The 23545-nt window shown below is 39.6% G+C and overlaps 1 protein-coding gene across 11 annotated transcripts in view; it reads right to left on the bottom strand.

Annotated features, from left to right (window-relative positions):
* Positions 1 to 23545, bottom strand: part of PARD3B (par-3 family cell polarity regulator beta) — a 1071110-nt gene that overhangs the window by 124785 nt on the left and 922780 nt on the right. The window lies entirely within an intron of this gene.

The raw sequence follows: 23545 nt of genomic DNA, 5'->3' as shown, positions 1-23545 counted from the left end.
GCTCACTGCACCCTCTGCCTCCTAGGTTCAAGCAATTCTCCTGTCTCAGCCTCTCCAGTAGCTAGGACTACAGGTGCATACCACCACACCTGGCTAATTTTTGTATTTTTAGTAGAGACAGGATTTCACCACATTGATCTGGCTGGTCTTGAACTCCTGACCTCAGGTGATCCACTCGCCTCGGCTTCCCAAAGTGCTGGGATTACAGGCGTGAGCCACCACGCCTGGCCTGTTTTTTTTTTTTTTTTTTTTTCAGTCAGAGTCTTACTCTGTCACCCAGGCTAGAGTGCAGTGGTGCGATCTTGGCTCACTGCAACCTCTGCCTCCTGCGTTCAAGCGATTCTCCTGTCTCAGCATCCAAAATAGCTGGGATTACAGGCGCCTGCCACCACGCCCAGCAAATTCTTTGTGTGTGTGTGTGTGTGTGTGTGTGTGTGTGTGTGTGTGTGTATTTTTAGTAGAGACGAGGTTTCACCATGTTGGCCAGGCTGGTCTAGCACTCCTGACCTCAAGTGATCTGCCTGCCTTGGCCTCCCAAAGTGCTAGGATTACAGGCATGAGCCATTACACCCAGCCATAGTTTGGGGGTATTTTGAATTTACTCTAATAATGACAGAAGCATATCACTTACAAATTTTGGTACTTTAACTCAATTGATAACATCTTATCAATCATGACACTTATGTTTCACGGGTATGTGAGGATCACTACTGTAGCATTTGGGGAATAAACACAGGAAAAAAGTCCAGAAAGTCATGAACTAAGTGTAAAACATGCTGTATCTTCTCTCTTGTGTGAGTATTTTAAAGAAATATAGGAGGGTCAAAGAGAAGAGGGACAAGTGAGGCTTGGAAAGGTAGGTAGAGCCCCAGCGTGAAGAGCTTTGCATGTCAAAAAGAACCCCAAATATTACAGTTGGGTTCCAAGTTTAAATGAGATATCTGATAATATGAGGTACCTAAAAGCAACAGAAAGAGTTCATCTATTTTTAAAAAATATTTTACAACTATGTTTGTAAATTACAAAAAAAAAAAAAAAAAGGTGAGTAAACACCTTTTGGAGGAAAAGCATTCTTCTCAAACTAGATGGTAAGTTAATTGCAAACTGGATGATGTACCTCTGTCTTGTGGCTGCTCCCTGACAGTTCGCCCAGGGTTCTGGGCTTCCTGGGTGCTCGACAGACACTCAGCAGCTGATGCCTTTGGTTCAGAAAAGACAAACCCTTGGGAATCACGTACCTTTCTTTTTTTTTTTTTCAATATGTATGTTGAAACTCTCATAATAGTTCTAATTCTCTTTCTTTACTATACTTAAAAAAAGTTTTCTTTGAGCACTTGAAAAAGATAGTAAGAACAAATTAAAAGTCTTGATAAGCTTTTCTGAACCATGGGCAGGCAGGAAAAGCAGCACAGTCTATTTTCAACAGCTTCCCTAGCTCTTGAGTAATACGAGATGACCATGGTGTCTGTATCCAACGCACAGGCTTCTGTCGATTACGGAAATTCATGAGCTGCGTTCAAACTCACCAGATGAGTTCAATCAACATGGTGCAAACATCGCATACATAATCTATTAGTTTACCCCAAAGAAACTGAAGCCTTGAATTCAAGTAGAATGAAGTCATCAGTAATAAAGAAAAAAAAAAGAAACTGATAAAGCACTGTTTTTTAAAAACACACTTTTTTTCCATTTGTGGTGGAAAAAAAAATTGTACTGAGACTGTAAACTATTCTTCCATATGCCTATAAATGCATAAATTTAAAAATATGGGTTTGATCAGATTGCTGTTCTCAAGTAAGGGAATGGGGCAGGAATACAAAATCAGCTGTTCAGGATTCAGAAAGTCCCCTGTGGCTGACAGGAACATGACTATTTACCCAGAAAAGAAATCTGGCCCAAGAGAAAAAACAGGAAAACAGCCCAGAAAGTCATGGACCATCTAAGTGCAAAACACGCTGTATCTTCTCCCTTGTGTGAATATTTTTTAAAAATATGGAACACTGTGCAAACCTTTTGTGGTAACCTGGGACGATGTCTCAATATCATCTCTTCTTTTTTCCTCTCAACCCTCATTCTACTTTTAGAAATGGTATCAGACTTTTCCTAAATAGGTATTTAAGGTGGTAAGATTAGGGACAGCAAATTCCAATTTCTGATTTGTAGCTCTTCTCAGCAGATAATACACATATGCTTACCACCAAATTAATAAAAATAATATACACCACTATTATAACCAAAGCAATTAATTGATTCCATATTGCACTGAAGATGTAGAAACTTAGCAAATTTTAGAGGGACATACACCTTTGTGATAGTGGCAATCATCATAACAGTTATAATTTATTGGACACTTATATAGCAAATATATCTATATATACTTTTACTTACTCCACTCTCTGTCCACAGCAGACATCACGAATCAATTAGAGCATTCTTTCTCAATGCTGTAATTGGGAAAGAATTCTCAGAATTCTTTTAGCCTAGAACCTCAGAAAGCCACTACTAATCTATAGGAATTGGTACATGAGTTTATTTACAATTCCTGTGTGACAGGTGCTGTCAATATCTTAAAACCTCAAAAAATACTGATGGATTTATTATTCTGCTCAATAAAGATGAAGAATATGAAGCTCCTAGCAAATAGATGATTAACAAGTGTTTTCTCATTTCAAAGACTGCTCTTCCACTATGGCTTACTGCCTTCCAACCTACTTCCCTTCCTTCATCTCATTTTATGTTTTAGAGACTGGGTCCTCTAGCAAGATACTGAACAAGAATGGAAGTGAAGGCTAGCCTACAGGATTTACTTTCTGAGGATTCCCATTTTCCTTCCCTATTTATATGTCGTTTGTTCTATATTCCTTGCTTCATGGAATTTAGCAGCACAGATTCTAGAAAAAGCTTCAGAAGTGACATCAGATCATGATGTAATTCAAATACTATTGAAACCATATAAAACTAGTAAAAGTGTCAATAACCTCATCTCCACATTGTTAGTTTAACAATTAGGCTTTCCTAATTATTTATTCACTGAATGAAGTAAAGCCCTGGCCATCCTTACAAAAAGTTTCTATTACAGCTGTATCCCTATATAGGTGATCAATGACAGTCTTACACTTTCAATGTGCTGGAATTTTATGTGAAATTAATTCAAGCAGTATAATAACATGATGTATATTGTAATGATTTTAAAAATAAATTACATTGCTTATGCCTTTAAATGCAGATGTATCATTAAACAGGCCCTTTCTTATAACACTTTAGAGCTGGACAGAGCTTAAAGTTGTAATGGATTTCAGAAACCATGTCATTTTCTTCATGGCCCCCTACAGCAACAAATTCCCACATGTCATAAACATCACACTAAGGCATTTGGAATCTAGCCTTATTCTTCCTAGTTTAAAATGACCTCAACTGTAGTACTTTTTAAAATGAGTGTTCATCTGTGCATGCCTTCATCTCCTCCTATGACTGCTGCAGGCTGAAAAAAATTAACATTTATCAAGCTCCTATGATGTCCTAAAGACAACATTTGTGCTTTACATACCTCATCTCATTTAAGCCTCAGTCAAATCTGTGAAGATGACATTGTTGTTGACATTTTACACACGAGCACACTGAGGCTCAGAGACGTTAAGGAACACAACTGGTGAATGGTGGGCCAGGATTTGTGTGACTCCCAACCAGCGCTGTTTCTACTATATCATGTTGCCTCGCAAGAAAGGCATTAAAATGCAGCAGGCATTCTGCGGCTGCGGTTCACAGGCATTTCAAGGCAGAGGGAATTTAGCAGAGCACATTTATAGCCGTACCTTTTGATATTCTTTTATTTGCACAGATCTTTGCAAGAAAAATAGAAGTAACCAAAGTAATAGAAATACATGCAATGAAGTCCGTATTCATTAAAAAATGATGTTGGAGCCACTGCAGGCTGAGATTTCTGGGCAATTAATATTATATCTCTAACAGGCTTATGTAGAGAGCTGGTATAAAACGGAATGGGGTGCAAAAGAGAATCAACATATGACAAAGATCCTACATGAAAGACACATTCTGGATCAGGATCAGGATTGAGAGGCAGACAGAACTGCTGGGGAAGTTCAGCACTAACTGAATGAGAGGGAGGTGGTCACTACCACCAAACCCTGGCCACTGTGGGACCCGGGAATTATCTGTGATTACATATGTATAAGTGGGCATCTATGTAAATATATGCATCCTAACCAGGATTCAGTTGTATATAGTTGATTTCAAACAGCTGTTTCTGTTTTCGTGTTGTTTTCATACAGCCTCAAGATGTAGCTCTTCATTTGGAAGGAGAGGTGTTGGCCTTTGGTGAGCACTGCCCTTATTTGTGGGTACCAGCCTGGTGTCCAGATTTGATGATGCAGTTAAGAAATGGTCTTTATAAGGTCAGGTGAGGTGGCTCACGCCTGTAATCCCAGCACTTGGGAGGCTGAGGTGGGCAGATCACCTGAGGTCAGGAGTTCCAGACTAGCCTGGCCAACATGGTGAAACCCCATCTCTACTAAAAATACCAAAAAAAATTAGCTGGTATGGTGGCATGCACCTGTAATCCCAGCTACTAGGGAGGCTGAGGCAGGATAATCACTTGAACTCAGGAAGCAGAGGTTGCAGTGAGCTGAGATCATGCCACTGCACTCCAGGCTGGGCAACAGAGCAAGACTCTGCCTCAAAAATAAATAAATAAATAAATAAATAAATAAATAAATAAATAAATAAATAAAAGAAAAGAAATGGCTTTTATAGCCTGTAACTTTAACAGGAATATTCCTATCTGGAGGTGATAATCCTTACGAACTCTCTGAATAAAACCCTTTAAATTGGATGTATGCGTGTCAACAACAGTCAGTAGGATAGGGAGTGTTTTTGAGTTTAGTGTTTTACAGAGTCTTTAATTTTTTATGAAGTTACTATAAAATGTTATTTTGATGCTTCCTTTAAGATTGTTAATTATGTAAGTATGGTGTTAATTTTTGTATACTCACAAAAGGGTGGAATTTCAATGATTTTCTCAAAGAGGGTTTAAAGACACGGAATAAAGAAAAACACCTTGGTACCCTTTAAGAATGCCAAGATACTATTATTTTCCTGACTTCTTCCCCAGCGGGAGTGTTCTTTGTTTTTGTCTTTTGGCATGTAAGAAGCTAAAAATCATCCCAGCTTTATTTTTAAACTTAAAACTTAACAGTACCATAGTTCTGTCTTAGAAAACAGGGCAGATTTTTTTTTTTCCATAGCGGGAACAGAGCTTCTAAAACACCTGAGATTCTATGGCATTCACACTCTCAATAACATAACTATAATATAATTAAACAGGCTATATGCACTCTTATTTTGCTAATTTTTCTCAAATCCCAAGAAAAGATTCTGGAAAAGAATATTCAGCTGAAGACAGATAGTCATGGACATAAGTATTATTTATTTTCAGTTGGTAATAAAGATTTCTGTCAAATAAAACTTTGAGAGACTCTTGTACATGCACTTAGGATTCTTAATTGAAGAGCATTTAAGATTTAAAGAAACTACACCCCCAACACCACTTACACTCATACTCTCCAGATTTAACATCTCATAATGAAAATACATTTATATAGTGTGCCCATATATACTAATTTAATAATAAATAATTGCTTTTTAAGGAACTTAATTCCATAGCATTCTTCAAATGACATTTAAGTCTAGAACAGCTCTGAAAATTATCCAGTGTAAATATCCAGGTAAAGTTATGATTGTGTAAATCCTCTATTTTCCCCGTTTCCCATTTCTTATAAAGCATCTCTATTTTTTTCAAAGGTGCATTGACAAATAAGATTTTGCACTGTTTAGCCCGGTGAAATTTTAGGACTGATAGCTGACTATCCATGGACAACTTTGGGGATACTTCTTTCTAATTTCTTCCCAAATTTACTGTCACTATTAATGAAGGTAGCCCCCATTTCAAATTATTTTTGCCAAAAGATTCCCCCCAAATAACAAGACTATGTCTTAGCTTATATGGACATTTAATTTCCACCAGATTTAAGTTATCTTGTTGATTAAAACAATCACTCTACTCTAAATTAAGGGCTCTTTGTTTACTATAATTGCCTATAATATTCTATGTTAAGAATAATGAATTTAGAGAAAGGGTGAATAATATTAAACAGACAACACAAACTTTCCAAATGTAAAATCTGCTTTTATTTCTAAGGGCTTCTTCTGTCCATTATCTCTGACATGATACCTCTTAGTAGGTGAGGAAACAATGCTTCAGCATCTTAAGAGAGTATTTAATGTCACATAAAACGGCAGCAGAATCTGATGAAAAACTATGCTCTACACTAACATAAAACTTTGAAAAGTGTGTCTTTGCATGAATTTTCAAGGGTTCAACAAAATTACTCATCCTTATGTCAGGATCCTGTGGGCAACCTGAGAAACTGGTCCAGAGAGGTTAACATGCAAGTTAGGGTCATAAGGTAGAGGAAACCTGAAAATCACAATAATACATCAGCTCACACTATAATCCTGAACTGCGGTCCTCCCCACAGCCATCCTGATGCTGCCTGTGGCATTTTGACCTGGATGCAACAATCTGACAACTTGGCTTGGCTTATCTGGGCTCCTGACCTCACCATGGCAACCTGAGGCTGACCTTTTGTCTTTCTCAATATGTTTCCTGCTTTCAGCATCTGCCTCCTTTGAGATCCTTGTCTTAGTATTTCCATCCCTAGCTTGGTAAACTGATCCTTTGACTCCTATAGCTGGAAGACTTGTCTTGGAAATCTTAACCCTGGGCTGGACCTTGACCCAGTGAATCAAGCCATAGTGGTGGAGCATAAAGAAATAAAGGCCGGAACCAAAAAAGAGCCCGCATTGCCAAGTCAATCCTAAGCAAAAAGAACAAAGCTGGAGGCATCACACTACCTGACTTCAAACTATGCTACAAGGCTACAGTAAACAAAACAGTATGGTACTGGTACCAAAACAGAGATATAGACCAATAGAACAGAACAGAACCCTCAGAAATAATGCTGCATATCTACAACCATCTGATCTTTCACAAACCTGACAAAAACAAGAAATGGGGAAACGATTCCCTATTTAATAAATGGTGCTGGGAAAACTGGCTAGCCATATGGAGAAAGCTGAAACTGGATCCCTTCCTTACACCTTATACAAAAATTAATTCAAGATGGATTAAAGACTTAAATGTTAAGACTTAAAACCATAGAAACCCTAAAAGAAAACCTAGGCAATACCATTCAGGACATAGGCATGGGCAAGGACTTCATGTCTAAAACACCAAAAGCAATGGCAACAAAAGCCAACATTGACAAATGGGATCTAATTAAACTAAAGAGCTTCTGCACAGCAAAACAAACTACCATCAGAGTGAACAGGCAACCTACAGAATGGGAGGAAATTTTTGCAATCTACTCATCTGACAAAGAGCTAATATCCAGAATCTACAATGAACTCCAACACATTTACAAGAAAAAAACAACCCCATCAAAAAGTGGGTGAAGGATATGAACAGACACTTCTCAAAAGAAGACATTTATTCAGCCAGAAGACACATGAAAAAATGGTCATCATCACTGGCCATCAGAGAAATGCAAATCAAAAACCACAATGAGATACCATCTCACACCAGTTAGAATGGCGATCACTAAAAAGTCAGGAAACAACAGGTGCTGGAGAGGATGTGGAGAAATAGGAACACTTTTATACTGTTGGTGGGACTGTAAACTAGTTCAAGCATTGTGGAAGTCAGTGTGGCGATTCCTCAGGGATCTAGAACTAGAAATACCATTTGACCCAGCCATCCCATTACTGGGTATATACCTGAAGGATTATAAATCATGCTGCTATAAAGACACATACACATGTATGTTTATTACAGCACTTCACAATAGCAAAGACTTGGAACCAAGCCAAATGTCCAACAATGATAGACTGGATTAAGAAAATGTGGCACATATACACCACGGAATACTATGCAGCCATAAAAAATGATGAATTCATGTCCTTTGTAGGGACATGGATGAAGCTGGAAACCATAATTCTCAGCAAACTATTGCCAGGACAGAAAACTAAACACCGCACATTCTCGCTCATAGGTGGGAATTGAACAATGAGAACACATGGACACAGGAAGGGGAACATGACACACTGGGGCCTGTTGTGGGGTGGGGGGAGTGGGGAGGGATAGCATTAGGAGATATACCTAATGTTAAATGACGAGTTAACGGGTGCAGCACACGAACATGGCACATGTATACATATGTAACTAACCTGCACGTTGTGCACATGTACCCTAAAACTTAAAGTATATATATAAAAAAAAGAAATAAAGGCCCACTTCCCTTGGCAATTTTGAAATGGTAAGCTCTTTCACACACACCATGAACCACAGCTACCATTTACCACTGAAAGTAATCCATTGATTCACGCAGGCAACTTCCTCCTATGTGATTGATTGTTGTGACTGAGAATCGTCACCAGATCAATGTCATCTCCTCTTCTGATAAAAGGCATTGCTCTATCTTTGCTCTTTATCACTTGGGGCAATGCAAGGCTGGCTTCTAATCAGAACATTCTGCTTCTGTATCTCCATTTCTCACAAAGGGAGAAATACCTTAGGAGTGACCCCGACAGTGTAACTCAAAATTCAACAACATGCCAGTTATTATTTATGGCTTCAGTTCACCGAAATAAGCCAGTAACAAATAACTGCCTTATTCTAATACTGTACAATGACCTCCTGACTGTGTTCAAATTTTAGAAGTCAGTTTTGCCATCAGTCATAAAATACCCATTTGAGTTATTTATATTTTGAATAGTATTCTAATACAGTTCTTCCAACACAGTGCCATATATATATGTGTGTGTGTATATATATGTATATATGTGCATATATACATATATATACATATATATGCCATATATATGTGTGTGTATATATACGTATATATATGTGTATATATACGTCTATATATATACACATATATATGTATATACGTATATATACACATATATACACATATATATATACACACATATATATGTATATATGTGTGTGTATATATATATTTAGAGACAGAGTCTTATACTGTTGCTCAGGCTGGAGTACATGGTGTGATAATAGCTGATTGTAACCTCGAACTCCTGAGCTCAAGCTATCCTCCTGTCTCGGCCTCCTAAAGCACTGGGATTATAGGTGTGAGCCACTGTAAGCCACTGCACCCAGCCCCCAGTGCAATATTTTTGAGCCTTAAGTAATTTACACAAATACTGGACACTTCAAAGTTATGTGTAAGTGTGTGATACATATTGTCTCAAGGCATTTTGTCAATTTTATTAACAACATACAGTATGTGGGTGTCACAGAAGAAACTTATCAAGTGTTTAATACGATAATTTTGGTTTCTTAAAAAAGAAAGATTTTAAAATATAGTTGAAAAGTTCACACTGGATGGCAGCAATATTATCCCTTTCTTTCTACTCTACATCTTTGCAAAACAAGCATACGTACATGCAAAGAAAAATAGATTTGGATCAATTTGCAACTGTGCATCCATTGTGTCTTCTGTTAAAAAATGATAAATAAGCCATAGTCTGTATTATAATTCATATAGATATAGCTGTTCTAACATGGCTGGAGTATAGTGATACTGCATCCCAGCTGCATTTAATTGATACACCAAATATCTGAGCTTAGACACAAACAGAGGCTTGGGGGCAGAATAGCAATTTAAATAGTGATAGTGTTTCCACTGGACATTCCATTTAATGAACATATGTCCCTGAACATGAACTGAGTTGATTTCCTTTGGTCAGTGTCAGTTCCTAGGCACCTTTCCTAATGTAAGTTTTATGCTGTGCTGAACATCATTTCAGCATTTAAGGATGTATATTACTTGTACAACATGGCCTTGTATATGCAAGCCAACTACTTCAGCTGATGCTCAACCAAGGGAATAGCCATCTAATGCAGTGCTAAAGAAACAGCAGTGAGTGGGTTTAGTGAGAGATCATAGGCAGAGTCCAATATAGCATCCTCCTAAAGCAGAGGTCACCAACCCCCAGGCCATAAACTGGTACCAGTCCATGGCCTATTAGAAACCGGTGAGCTTACACAGGTGAGAATTACTGCCTGAGCTCTGCCTCCTGTCAGATCAGTGGCTGCATTAGATTCTTATAGGAGCACGAACCCTATGGTGAACCACGCATGCAAGGGATGTAGGTTGCATGGTCCTTATGAGAATCTAGTGCCTGGCCCTGTGTTCCCCAACCCCCGACACTCCCCACCCTGTGGAAAAATTGTCTTCCAGGAAACCAGTCCCTGGTGCCAAAAAGGTTGGGGACCACTGTCCTAAAGTGTTTCCCAAGATTAATTTTGTCAATACACAATTTTGTCTCATGTAATGACTTTAGAAACTAACCTTGTTTAAGACATGACTCCACTTGGAATACTATAGGTTTTCTCAAAGGACTCGACGGTCCAAAACAAAATTAGCAAAATATTGATTAAAAAGGTAAATAGAGGAAACCTACAAAACTTGTATTATTTTAATTATCGTTCACCTTCTTGAACTGAACAAAAGACAGTTTAAGGAGAAATAAAATGTTGTTTAGATGGTACTTGAACAAATTAATGATAACACTAATACGCACACACTCATGCCTTCTCAAAGAAATTCTCACCAACAACTGCAGGAACTGCAAAGATAAAATTATTATCTTTTAGGCTTAAATCAAACACAGTTGAGTTTTAAGAATACATATCTGACATTTATATGGGGATTAAACTTTCAGGGTCAATTCTGGGAAAAATAAGCCTTTGTGGGCTGCAGGCCATGAAACCTTGGGAATTTCCTAGGCCTCCATGACATTCCTTCTTCCTCAGAGGACACAACATAGAAGTTCTCTCTTCTCCCAAGAGATCCTGGAATACCATCAAAGGCCACTGATTCCCAACAGCTGGGTACCTAACCTTTCCTTTCAGATAATAAGAAAGTAAGTTTTAATGGACCACACAATTTTAAGGAAAAATAAGGACACTCTAAATAATTTAGTGCACGGATGGTAGCTTGTATTTTTTTTAATTTAGAGGATTATATCAGTTAGAAGAGAACAGTCAGGATAGTGCATAGTGAAAAGTGAAAAATATAACAAAATGTCAGTAGATTAATACAGCAGTTTCTTACTTACACAACAATGCTTTTGTTTTTCTTCCCCAATGGAGGGTATTGGGAAAATAATAACAGTGACAAAGGAAAAGAGTGTTTTAAAAAAGGAGAAAACATTTTTCAATTGAAAGAAGCTAAAGATTGTGATTAGGAGCTCGACCCTCGGTGTTAAGAGTCAAAGTGTTCTAAATATATGTGACAAGTGAACTAGTCCTTACTTTTCTACTGTTAAAGGATATACATTCTCCAAATGCCCAGAAGGGATGCTTGGGTCACATAGGTAAGTGACCATGAGGCCAATCTTAATGATCACATATGGTGTTAAATCGTGCTATATAATAAACATAGAATTATATACACAGTATTCTAATATGATTAGCATAAAGCAATTAGGTCTAGGTCCAAGAATTTATGAACATGTTCTGATATCACCTACATTCTTTTCATTCCTTTTACATCCATATGCTATTCTGAGATTTTTGAATAAGGTCATAACGATTAATCCAAATAGATTCTCAACTCGTGATACGGTTTGTCTCTGTGTCCCCACTCAAATCTCATGTTGAATTGTAATCTCCAATGCTGGAGGTGGGGCCTGGTGGGAGGTGATTGGATCATGGTTTAGCACCATCCCCTTGGTACTGTTCTTGTGACAGTGATTGAGTTATTATGAGATCTGGTTGTTTAAGTGTGTAGCACCTTTCCTCCCCTACCTTCACCCACCCAACCCACTCTCTTCCTCCTGCTCCAGACACATAAGATGTGCCTGCTTCCCCTTTGCCTTCCCCTCTAAGTAAAAGCTCCCTGAGGCCTCCCCAGAGGCAGATGCTGCCATGTTTCCTGTACAGCCCGTGGAACCGTGAGCCAACTCGACCTCTTTTGTTTATACATTACCCAGCCTCAGGTATTTCTTCATATCAATGCTAGAATGGACTGATACAGATTGCATCAAAAGTTAGCATCTACTTAGCTCCCAAAGGGCATTCAATCCAAGAAGATCCCACAGCTCTCATTAGCCTGGATGCAAAGTGAGCTCTGGTAACCCTAGGGCCTTCTACTGACCTTCCAACATTAGGGGTGTACAGAATAGCAGACAGCTTACATTACCATCTCCTATGGATTGTTTCAGTTGTTTTTAAAACATGCTCAGATTCTTATAAATCCTTGCTAGGGGAATGCTGGCTTTCTCTTCAAAACAGAATAGAAAATAATAAACTGGTAGCAGACCTAAATCCTCAAGTGCTTTTAAAAGCTCTCCAATAACCCTTTGAAAAATTTCTGATGTGTACATTTATTTAAGCTTTACTTATTCATAAATATTGCTGTGGCCTTAGGGATGCAAAGGTGATTAAGACCCCGACTTGACCCTCAGGGATTTCACAGTCTAGTGGGGGAGACACAGATATAAATAAATAATGACAGTGCAATGTGGCAATTATTAAGAGGAAGTATCATGAAGTATGATGAACTCCAGCAGTAGCTCAGAGCGGAGGGTGTTAACTTGGCTTGGGGAGGTCAGGAAAGGCCTATTAGAGAAGAGACAAGGATAAAGAGAGGGTGGCTGGGCATGCCAGCTGGAAGGAACACCACTTGAAATGGAGTGGCCACATGAAAGGGCACACAGTCAGGCACCGCACAAGTGTGGGGAATGTGTGGAGAAACTGGGAAATACAGCTGGTAGGACCTGAACAGCCCCATCCACCAATCGTTCTAAAGGGGATGATGCAGACCCACTGAAGAATTGCAAGTAGGGCCAGCACCACCATCCTCAGAGTTCTGCTTCATATCAAGAGAACTCTGGGAGATGCTAGCTCTCTGTAACCCCGTATATCACAACCTATGGAAGGAACTAGCTGATCTCTGAGCTTTTCTTGTACTTAGATTTGATGATTTCTTGTGTGTGCAGACAGTGCAGGCTAAATGGTTGATAAAATCATTGGCAAAAGTTCTCTATTTCAATCTCCCTACTTGTTGGCTAACGTGCCAGAGGGCCACTGGAGATGGGGGAAATGGGACATTGAAACTTTCTTTCAGTTTGAAAACTGATCATTTTCCATAACCAGAGCTCTTGTTTGACTAGTAACATTATCTGGTGACGAAGCACGATGCATCAGTAATATAATGATAAATTTCCCATTAGGAATCTGGGTCTGGCTGCCAAATCAGACAGCAAAAAGTTAAAATGAAACAAAACAAAACAAAACAAATGAAACTAGACCCATTATGGGTTGACAAAGACTTTTCCCACTGGCACTTTAAGGGAAAGTAGGCAGAGAATCTTAATTAATAAATAGCCATTGCCCCATTCAGGCGAGGTAATGGCAATGCCTGAGTATCTGCCATGGAGCAATTTGTAGCTGTCTTCTTGATCTGAAAAGTGAATGAGTTGTCGAATATCAAAGAAGAAGGAAAATTAGGCACTCTGCTGCTGACAATTGAACTCTATAAATAACCCACAGTGAAAACGAATAAAAAAATGCCCTTCCTCCAGCTCTCAGTAGCCTCTCGACAGTGTGACAGTTGCTAGTTTTTTCAATAAACATGATGTCAATTATGCCTTTTATCCATCATGGTGAAGTCATGTGTGGGGAATAATTGAGTATCTTTTTTTCTGGCACTTCACATAACAATGCTTTTCCATTTTATTTATATCATACTGAGGTAAAGCAGCTGTCTGATCTGTAATCTATATGTTCCGTCAACACTATGCTTTCTGATTCCTTGCTTCGTTCCAACAGCTTTATTAGCAACAGTCTTTTAGTCAGCTCTCAATTATCTGCAGAAACAGGAGGTTTGGAAGAGCATGAAAAATAAAAACTACAGATGATTTTGAAAAAAATCTCATTTAAACCAACAACTTTAGCTTCTTTCCCAACAAGTGTTTTCCCAGAGCTGTAAATAATACCCCAATTAATTGACACGAGTTTCACATTCTTTTCCTTGCCCAGCCCCTTGTTTGGTAAAGACACTAATGAGAAGAAAAAAGGCCAAAAGGCAGGCAGGACTGGAAAAGCAGAGGGGCTACAGAGGCTCACGGAGGAAAACAGAATTTGGACATTTGAGAGTTAATGACCCAGGAAACATTTCCCTACAGGATTTGTTGTGTTCCTAGAGGAATGTAACTTTTCAGATGAAAGGTACCAGGTATTAGTTTTCCAAATGAATAAACTGAAAGCAAAAAGTTATGCTGAACACAGTTACAGAATTAATGAGTACTGACATATCCAACTAATAAAAGGAGCTTTTGGGTGACTGTCCTTGTTTCCCGAATTCTGCTATTTGCCATGAACTTTTAATATTGTCCGTCGTATTTTTTCCCCCCATTTGTAGCATTAAGTGTAGTCACTCAGATGCCATTAGTTCCTCATTTGTTACAGGACTGTGTTCTTAGGAAGTACAGGTGAGGAACATGTGGAATGGCGTTGTGTTATGTTGTACATTCCATATTAAGATGAACGGAGGTAACATGTTTTATTCGAGATAGTTTCTAACAAATAATCTCTTTTCCAAGTGTAAACAAGCCCACTGCCCCCTAGCTAGAAGCTTCCCCCCTTCCAATTCTACATAAAATATAAGCCTCAAGGTTTAAATTGAATCACTATGTTATTTCTTTATATATTTACTTTGGCATTTTTAAAAGAACTGAATACATATTGTATATCTAAGAGAGCTTCTAAATTTATAACTTGAAAAAAAGGGAATCATTTCCTCTTCTTCAAAGATGCTTTTTACTACTGTGTCCAAAATATCTAGGGAATTGGAGGGAGAAAAAGGAGAGAGGGGAGGGAGAGCGAGGAAAGAAAAAGAGCTAACGGTCAAAATGCATCCTTATAATAAAATGAGCTGCTTAATGGATACTCACTACAGGAATAACATTAATTCAGTATTAGGACTTTCACTGGAAAAATATGAATGTAATTTATCTTTTTAACTGTCAGCTGCATTTCTAAAGCTCTGAAGTCTGTAGCTTCCAGGGGCCTTTTGTCTTTCTGCCATGGCGGGAATATCTTGGACAGCTGTAAGAGCTTTCTAAGCTATCTTTCTCAAAATCCATTAGCTAATTCAAGGAACCTAATTAGAGCTGCCATTTTGATGGAGCATACTGAATGCTCAGTACAGACTAGCAACACCATCAATGTTTATTAGAAATCACAAAACCCAAAGTGTTCCATTCCCTATGAATATTAATGGGAATACAGCAAACAAAATATTTATTAAAACATATGCTTAATCCCCTCAAGGTTTACAGACAGATACTGAAAGGCAGAGAGAGAGGCACGCACTTGAATTTGAAGGCATGTGCCCATGGACACACAATGAACCGAGATTTACACTGAAGCAGCATGTAATCATTATTTGTATGCCCCTCCTACTTGTCTCCCTTGGTTTTGCACCCTGGAATTCAGCCGCTCACAGCTGGGAGGACAGATGTAAGTCCAGAGAAGTCTGAAGAAAGGGGTGGAGGGAGCTTTAAAAAAAAGAAATAAAACAGCTGCTGACTGCCACAAATCCTTGTCAGTGGAGAAATAGATTGTTTCTCTAAAATCAGCCGCATGGTGACGTCAGTACTTTGTACCCTCATTCTAAAAGATGGTGTCACCGAATTAATCCAAGTAGCTCTTATGTAATGTGCCTACCCTGGGAGAGTTTCTACCAGGGAAGAATCCAGTGGTGCCAGAGGCTGGTTTTTATCCTGCTGCTATGCAAATCGGGCCCCCACTGCCCTTGTCAGCACAGGTGTGGATACACAACCCCCCCCACCCCCGCCTGGGGAGGCCCCAAAGATGTTGTTCCTCCTTCTCTCTCTGGAGCAACTACGGGTCCTTTGTGACGTATTACTGTCCAGTAGCCCCTAACCGCCCCCTCCCCACTTCAAGCTATTGCCTCCTGTCTCTCTCTTTTCCTTCTCCTTTCACTAAACTTTAAAAAACAATCCTCTGCTGTCTCCTTTTGTCATCTGCCACCCTTTCTTTTGGGCGGATGACAGTCCGGTTTGTACCTTCACCACTGCTAAAACTGCCCAGCAAAACTCTCCCTAACCTCTGCTGGACTAGATATGGCAGAGCAACCCTTGTGGCAAGTCTCTCTTCTTTGTTGCCTTCCTACTGCTCCAATCTAATTGTCTGTTTCTTTCACTGTCTTTTTCGCTATTCTCTAAAAGGATTCTCTAAACTTTGGAGTCTAAAGGCTCCTTGTCTATATTTTCACTCTTGGGGATACTATTTACTCCCAGCACTTTGATTATCCTATTCCCTCGCATTTCACATATTTACTTGTCCATCTATTCAACATATGATCCCCGGAGTGGCTCGCATGGGGCAGGTCCTCAACAGAGCCCGCCTGCATGAGGACACACCTCTCTAGCTGCAACATCTCATGGGAGCTCCAAAAGCCATGCTCACCCTTGCTCCACACTTGAACTTCAAATGAGCCAATGTCTTACACTCAACTTGTCCAGAAACAACCTTCTCACATTTCCATTAAAATCTTCTTTCCCTCCTATTTTCTGGGCTCCTAATTGTTTCTCTGTGCTCATTAGAGATGGGATTAATGATCAGCATTAGAGCCCAGGCTCTGGAGCCAGATTGCTTGGATTCTGGTTCTGCCACTTTCCATCTCCCTATCTTAGAGTAGTTGTGTAACCTCCTTATCTCTGAAATAAGGATAATGAGAGTAAAACCAAGTAGGGTAGTTTTGAGGAGCAAAGTGAGTTTTTATTTAAAGCAATTAGAATAGTGCCTGGTGCACAATGACTACTGGGCTCTACTATGACATTATTTGATATTATTGTTGGCTTCGTTTCTCCCATGCATCTTACATTCAGTTGGTTGTAATGATGAGCCTCTAGCACTGTGGCCTCCCCTGCATTCCTTCTTCCACAAGCCCGGTTCATAGTAGCATGGCAGCTAGTCTCTCCGCTCCTGACTCCTTCACTCTAATACATTCCCACATTAGCCTTCCAAAGGTGCAGCTCTGCTCATGGAATTCCCTGTGACAATAACCTCTTTGCTCTCTTTCCATTGTCGACACCACCTCAGCCTCCTGCTTTCCTTCCACTTGCAGTCCAGTCTCCAGTGAAGCTCTGATCGTTCCCTAAACTTATCCTCAGTTTCACCCACACCCTGCTCCACACCTTTGACCACACTGCCTCTTCCACCAGTAATTCTTGCCCCTCCTTTTAAAAACAATGTAATTAAGATCATATCAATTGTTTAAAAACATCCACTGCCTTGTCATCACGTTTAGCCTAATTCTCAAACCATTCCCCAGGGTCTACGTGGCCCTCCTGTCACTGAACTGGCCTGTTTCCCTCTCCACCTCCTTGCTGACCTATTCTTCTCCTGTGCTCACAGAGAGATTCTTTCTCACTCTCCCCTGTTCCTTGATAGCCTAAGCTTGTCACAGCCCCAGGAGTCTGTCATTGGTGGGTCTTCCACCTAAAACACTCTGCCTCCATGTTCTCAAGGCATATTCTCCCTTGTCAGAGGTGCCTCCTCTGGCAGTTTTATCTGTAGACCCTTCAAGACAGTCCCTACCTGGTTAGCCTGTTTGTTTCTTTTGTAGCAATGATCACCCCCTGAATGTATCAACTTCATTATCTATCAATTCTCACTTCTCCATGTCTGCCTTCCACCACAAGAACAGAAGGTGTTGAGAGCATGGAGCTACTAGGTCCTGCTCAGGCTGTTTTACCAGTGGCAGGGCCTGCCACATGAACTAAGGAACAACTTTCTACCTGTGAAATCCTTCAAGACTCTTACAATCATTTTGCAAATATTTATTGAGCACCCACTATTCATAATCAACTGTTACAGGTCCTGGGGATACAGGAGGAGTACAAGATATACAAGGTCCTTAACCACATGGGCCTTACATTTTACTGGTGGTGAGGATGGGGATGAAACAATACACAAACCGACGAAGAGAAATATCAAGCCGCGGTCAGTGCCACCAGTCACTTAAAATACAATATGATGAGAAGACAGTGACTAGGTGGCTACTTTAGATTGAATAGTCAAGAAAGTCCTCTTTCTTTTAATCTAAGGTCTGAATTACAAGTAGGAACCATCCAGAAGAATCTCCATGGAGAGTATTCTAGAGAGAGAAAACAGCTAGAGCCAAAGCCCTAAGGAGGGAATGAGTGTAATCAATTAATGCAGGAGAAAGAAAGTACACAGCCGGGCACAGTGGCTCATGCCTATAATCCCAGCACTCTGGGAGGCCGAGGCGCGTGGATCACCTGAGGTCAGGAGTTCATGAAAAACCTGGCCAACATGGTGAAACCCCATCTCTACTAAAAAATACAAAAAATTAGCTGGGCATGGTGGAGGGCACCTATAATCCCAGCTACTCAGGAGGCTGAGGCAGGAGAATCGCTTGAACCTGGGAGGCAGAGGTTGCAGTGGGCCGAGATTGCACCAGTGCACTCCAGGCTGGGTGACAGAGCAAGACTCCATCTCAAAAAAAAAAAAAAAAAAAAAAAAATTGCATATGGCTGGAGCTTAATGCTCATGGAACAAAGTGGCAAGTGATGAGGTTGAACAGACAGGCAAAACTGAGTTCATATGGGCTTTATAGGACTTGGACAGATCTTTGGATTTGACTCTGAGTAAAATGAGTGGACATTGGGAGATTTTAAGCCAGGAAGTAACATGATCTAACTAAAAGTTTTAGAATACAACTCTGGCTTTTCTGTGGAAGACAGAACAGAGGTTGTTGCAGAAAGGCAGGTGAGGGGTGATGGTAGACTGGCCTAGGTAATGGTCACGAAGCTGGAGAAAAATAGATGAATTCAGGTGCATTTTTTCCTAAGCACAGGCTATTCCATGAACCCTTCCTGGAGGAAAGCAGTCTTTTCTACATTGGAATTCCCTCAGTGCTTTGTACTTATATTATGGCCCTTACCTTCTGCTTTGTGGCATGGTGATCATTCATAGGTTTTATATATTTTGAGTCTTTGTCTAGTCCCCTAATAGTGGCTAAGTGATAGGAGGAATTTAATCATTCTTGTGTCTTCTGTAGACTTTGGCACAGGGCTCTCACCTAGGATGTGTTCAATAAATGAGTTTTTGTGGGAGGTGATAATAAGAAAGTGTGCAATGAAGGAGAAGTGGGAAGGAGAAGGGAGGAAATGATGGTGCTATTTAAGGATAGGGAGGCCATGTGCAAGGGCCAAAACCGCTCAACATCACTTTCATCTACTGCCTGGAGAACTTTCTTTTTCCTATTTTTCTTTCCCAGGGACATAAGCTGAACACCACAAATATATCCTTCATGACTTTGTGAGAGTGACTCTGCCATTTACACATATTCCACAGACAGTTCATTGTTTAAAGAAACGTCTACAAGTTTTTGAAATTCTTTCCATTGTAACATGTTCTTATGGCCTACTGTTTTCGGCTGGCAATTGCTATAACATCTCAGTGCCATCAGCTCCTATAAGAATTGTCTAGCCAAGCAGTAATGTGCTTGGCTTATTAATGCTCATGGAATATATGTGTGCTGAAATGGTGTTATTAGAAAACTTTTCCATGCTTTTTCATACTAAATATAGCATGCACATTTCTAGATGAAACTGTCCGGAAACTGTGAGAATGTCCAAGCTCACACACTTTAAAAAAGGTAGGCTAGCACCATTTGCTGACCTTTAGCTTTGAATTAAATTTAGCTCCTCATCCTCATTAGAATCTGGCTGCCAAATAGCACTCTACTCTGATTAACAAAGTTTTCTAATAAGCATATCGCTTTCTAGCACTCTGCCGAGGTAGCTGAAATCTTGAGCAGGACTAAAGGGAGAACTGCCAAATGCAAATGTTACATTCCACATACGGTAAAATCGAAAACATCTCCTTATTGTTAAATGAAGCCGGGCTCTAGGTAAAAGCGAATAGACTATGATGTTAGGAATAAGATATGCTTGCTGCCCAGGAAGTCCATCCAGCAGACAATGTAGAAAACCATGAAAACCCACTCAATGTGATGCTCTAGGTTAATTTAAAATTCAACAACCCACATTTCGAAGTGCTCTCATTAATATTTTCAGGAGAAACTGGTTGGGCCTAGTAAAGGAAATTACGGACTAGGGAGGAGAGACACACAGACAGGTTTTCAGGGTAATGGGGACGCCCCTAGTGACCACCCATTGCCTCCAGGCTGATGCCAGAAATTCAGCCTCAGTTTACTTCAAGGCTTTACTCTTCGCTGAAGTACAGACAGTGCTAGGTAGCCATAGACACCATTCATTGCACGTGAATTAATGCTTTGTGGACAAGAGGTAATGCCAGGAGGGAAAGCTACAGATCATGAGGACCTTGATGTCCTGGTAGAAGGTTGGATGAGGTGGAGTGGGGCTTCCCCAGTTAAACCTCTCCTTGCTCCGTGTCCTTCTCCGAGGCTAGCCCTGGGTTGGGATGTTGATGGTACTAAAGACCAATCACCCATCACCAAAATAAATTTACTAAGTGCCTACTGCATGTAGAGTGTTGGCCTTTGTGCCAAGGTTAGAGAAGAAAATTCAGAAACTTCACTAAAGAAACCAAAAAGCTTTATCCAAGCACATGATTTCCCTTTCTGTCTATTTCACAAACACTCTCACCTTCTTGCAAATGCTCTCAGAGTTGGACAATGGTAATTCAGGGCGATAAGCAAGATATTGTTTCTCATACTGTAGGGCTGACTCTATACTGAAATCTTGGGGACAATAAAAATCAAATTCCTTCCTTTTGACTTTCCTAGACACAAGAGCAAAAAAGAGAGGCTAAATCATGTGCTTATTTTATTTTTATTTTTTTTAACAGAGCAACGGTTCAGCAACAAGGACAGACGTCTGTTTACCTCCAGCATGCTTTTCAGCTGTAATCATTTTATTGCTTTTGTTAAAACCAACGCCTCCAATTTCTTCACAGGAGACATTTAGACATATTCCACAACTGCACACTTCAGGGCAACTGAACATCAAAGGAGGATTTGTACAGTCGAGGTATGACTCAAATTTTGTGGGAGACAGCAACTAGAGTGGCAAAGGGAGAGAATCTATAAAAAATTCAGGAGGAATGCTTCCACACACATCTCCACTCTGCACCAAAGAGAATATTCACAGAGTTGCTGTAAAAATATACAAGCCACATTCAGGGTCCTTGTGCTTATCTGCTCACAAAATATTTTAGACAATGAATTACATAATAACCAGAAGAATATTCCATATTATATAAAGTGGGACCGGAGGTTGAAGTGCGAAAGGAAACGTTTGCAGAGTTCAGGATTAAGTCCTGCATCAGGGCTTGATGTTCAGGGTTGAAACCCCACAATTTGAAAAACCCAAAGCCAGACATGTAGTTACTGAATTTTGTTTGAAGTGCATCTTCACATAGAATCAATTTGGAATCTACCCACAAATATAAATAGATGTAAAAACATCATTGCCCTACACAAGTAACAGATGTTTTCATTACACTACCAGAATACCAAGGTGAGAAGTGAATATTTTTGAATACAAAATGTCAATGCTGTAAATATACACACACGCATACACACACACACATGAAGAAACAAAATCACATGATTAGGGGATAAATTCTTCAGCAGATGAAATTACTGTTAATAAGTGATTAACACTTATAAGTGATAAATGATTGCTGTGTAAAAGAGAAATGGCTTGTGTGGGAACCAAAACTTTACTTTCAAAGTATTTTGCACACTGTAACTCATAAGAGGGTAATGCAAAATTCATTCCTGCTAAAACAAACAAACAAACAAACAAACAAAACAAAACAAAAAAAAAACAGAAAACAAAGGGCCACAGGTAAGATCATCTAGCACAGGAATAATCATGCTATGCATATAAAACATGTTCAAACCCAATACAGACCCAGTGGATACAGCATCAGAACTTTCCAATCCACATTCACTGCTACAGTTTAGGGCTTGGAAGAGTAACAGGCTACTCAGAAATTTATGCATTAAGGGTGGTGATTGAAAACAAATGGAGTGAGAAGCCTACTTACTGTGGCTTTTCACCGGTGATTCTTTTAAGAAAAAAATGAAAAAAAGGAAATTTCACCATTCTACCTAATGTATTTGTTAGAAAAAATGTTAAATTAAGTCACTTACAGTCAAAATGAACAAATTGGAGGTCTGCCTAGGTGCACTGGTGGCTCACCCTACATGCATTCCGACAACGTGTAGTCTGGCTAAAGAGATAGCTAATTGATGACTGTTCTTTCCACTGCTTGTCCATTAGGATAAATCCAGCTTGTGGACACTGAACCTTTCAAAGACAAAGAACTGCATTAATTTTGTACTCCTAGAGCATTTAATACATCTGACACTGTCTGGTGGTTTTCTTCATTTTTGACCACTTGACAGCGACTGTGATCACAAGTTTCAGAGAATCTATTTTCCTGTGTAAAATTAACAGCAATAAAACAAGCTAAATGGAATATGACCAAATCACAGAGCTTGTCATATCATGGAGTTTCAAAAGGAATCCTGGGAGCATATTGGAGAGAGCTTGTATTATGAGCATAAATTCAAACTGCTGCACCAAATCAGAGGCTTTCACTGACTATGACAACAAATATGATGCCCACTTCATTTGTAGAAGCAAACAGTATGCCTATCACCAAAGAGCAGGCTTCTGGAGTCAACGCTCCTCACACTAAATGTGCAGGACTTTTTCTTTCTTAGGCTGACATTTGTATTGAATCAAGTAAGTTCTTCTTCATAATTTTTCTTTTCTAATGGCTCTCCCCCAGCCACCATATGTATTTGCAGGGAGGAGAAAAGCAAAGGGCAGCAAAACCAGCCTTAAGTGCTTGGCAAATGATCTTCCTGAATCTGGACCACATAAATCCTATAAAATGTGATATTTCAACAATAGGCTAGAAAAGCTTTGCTCTCTGCGATGATGAAGCCCAGCTTCAAAATTTATAGTTTCATTTCAGAAATTGACTATAAAAAGAGACCGAGTTAGCTGTCTATCAAATAAGCCTGACAATAGCAAATAAGGTGTGAGCTTTCAATGTCAAATATATATTTAATATTAAAATTCTCAGATTAAACACTGCAAAGGGGTTTCCTTTGCAACACATGCTGATGGGAGTGGTGATAGATGGGGCCTGGGTTGTCATAGCAAAGTCCAGATTCTGATGTGACATTTCTTTCACAATCTACTGTGAGGCTCTTATTTTTCTAATACTGCCTATTCAAAGGGATGCTATTCTATTAGGGGGAAGGGTGAGTCAATTAAAACAAGGTCCAAGTAGATATAGCTTAGTTCAGTGCATAAAAGACCTGGGTGTATAATCATTCATTTTTGTCAAGAGGGAGATAAAAGCCTGCATCCAAAT

This window comes from Pan troglodytes, chromosome 13, assembly GCF_028858775.2.
Source record: "Pan troglodytes isolate AG18354 chromosome 13, NHGRI_mPanTro3-v2.0_pri, whole genome shotgun sequence".
NCBI lineage: Eukaryota > Metazoa > Chordata > Mammalia > Primates > Hominidae > Pan > Pan troglodytes.
Note: the sequence above shows the minus strand (reverse complement) of the source record. Positions and strands in the feature narration are given on the sequence as shown.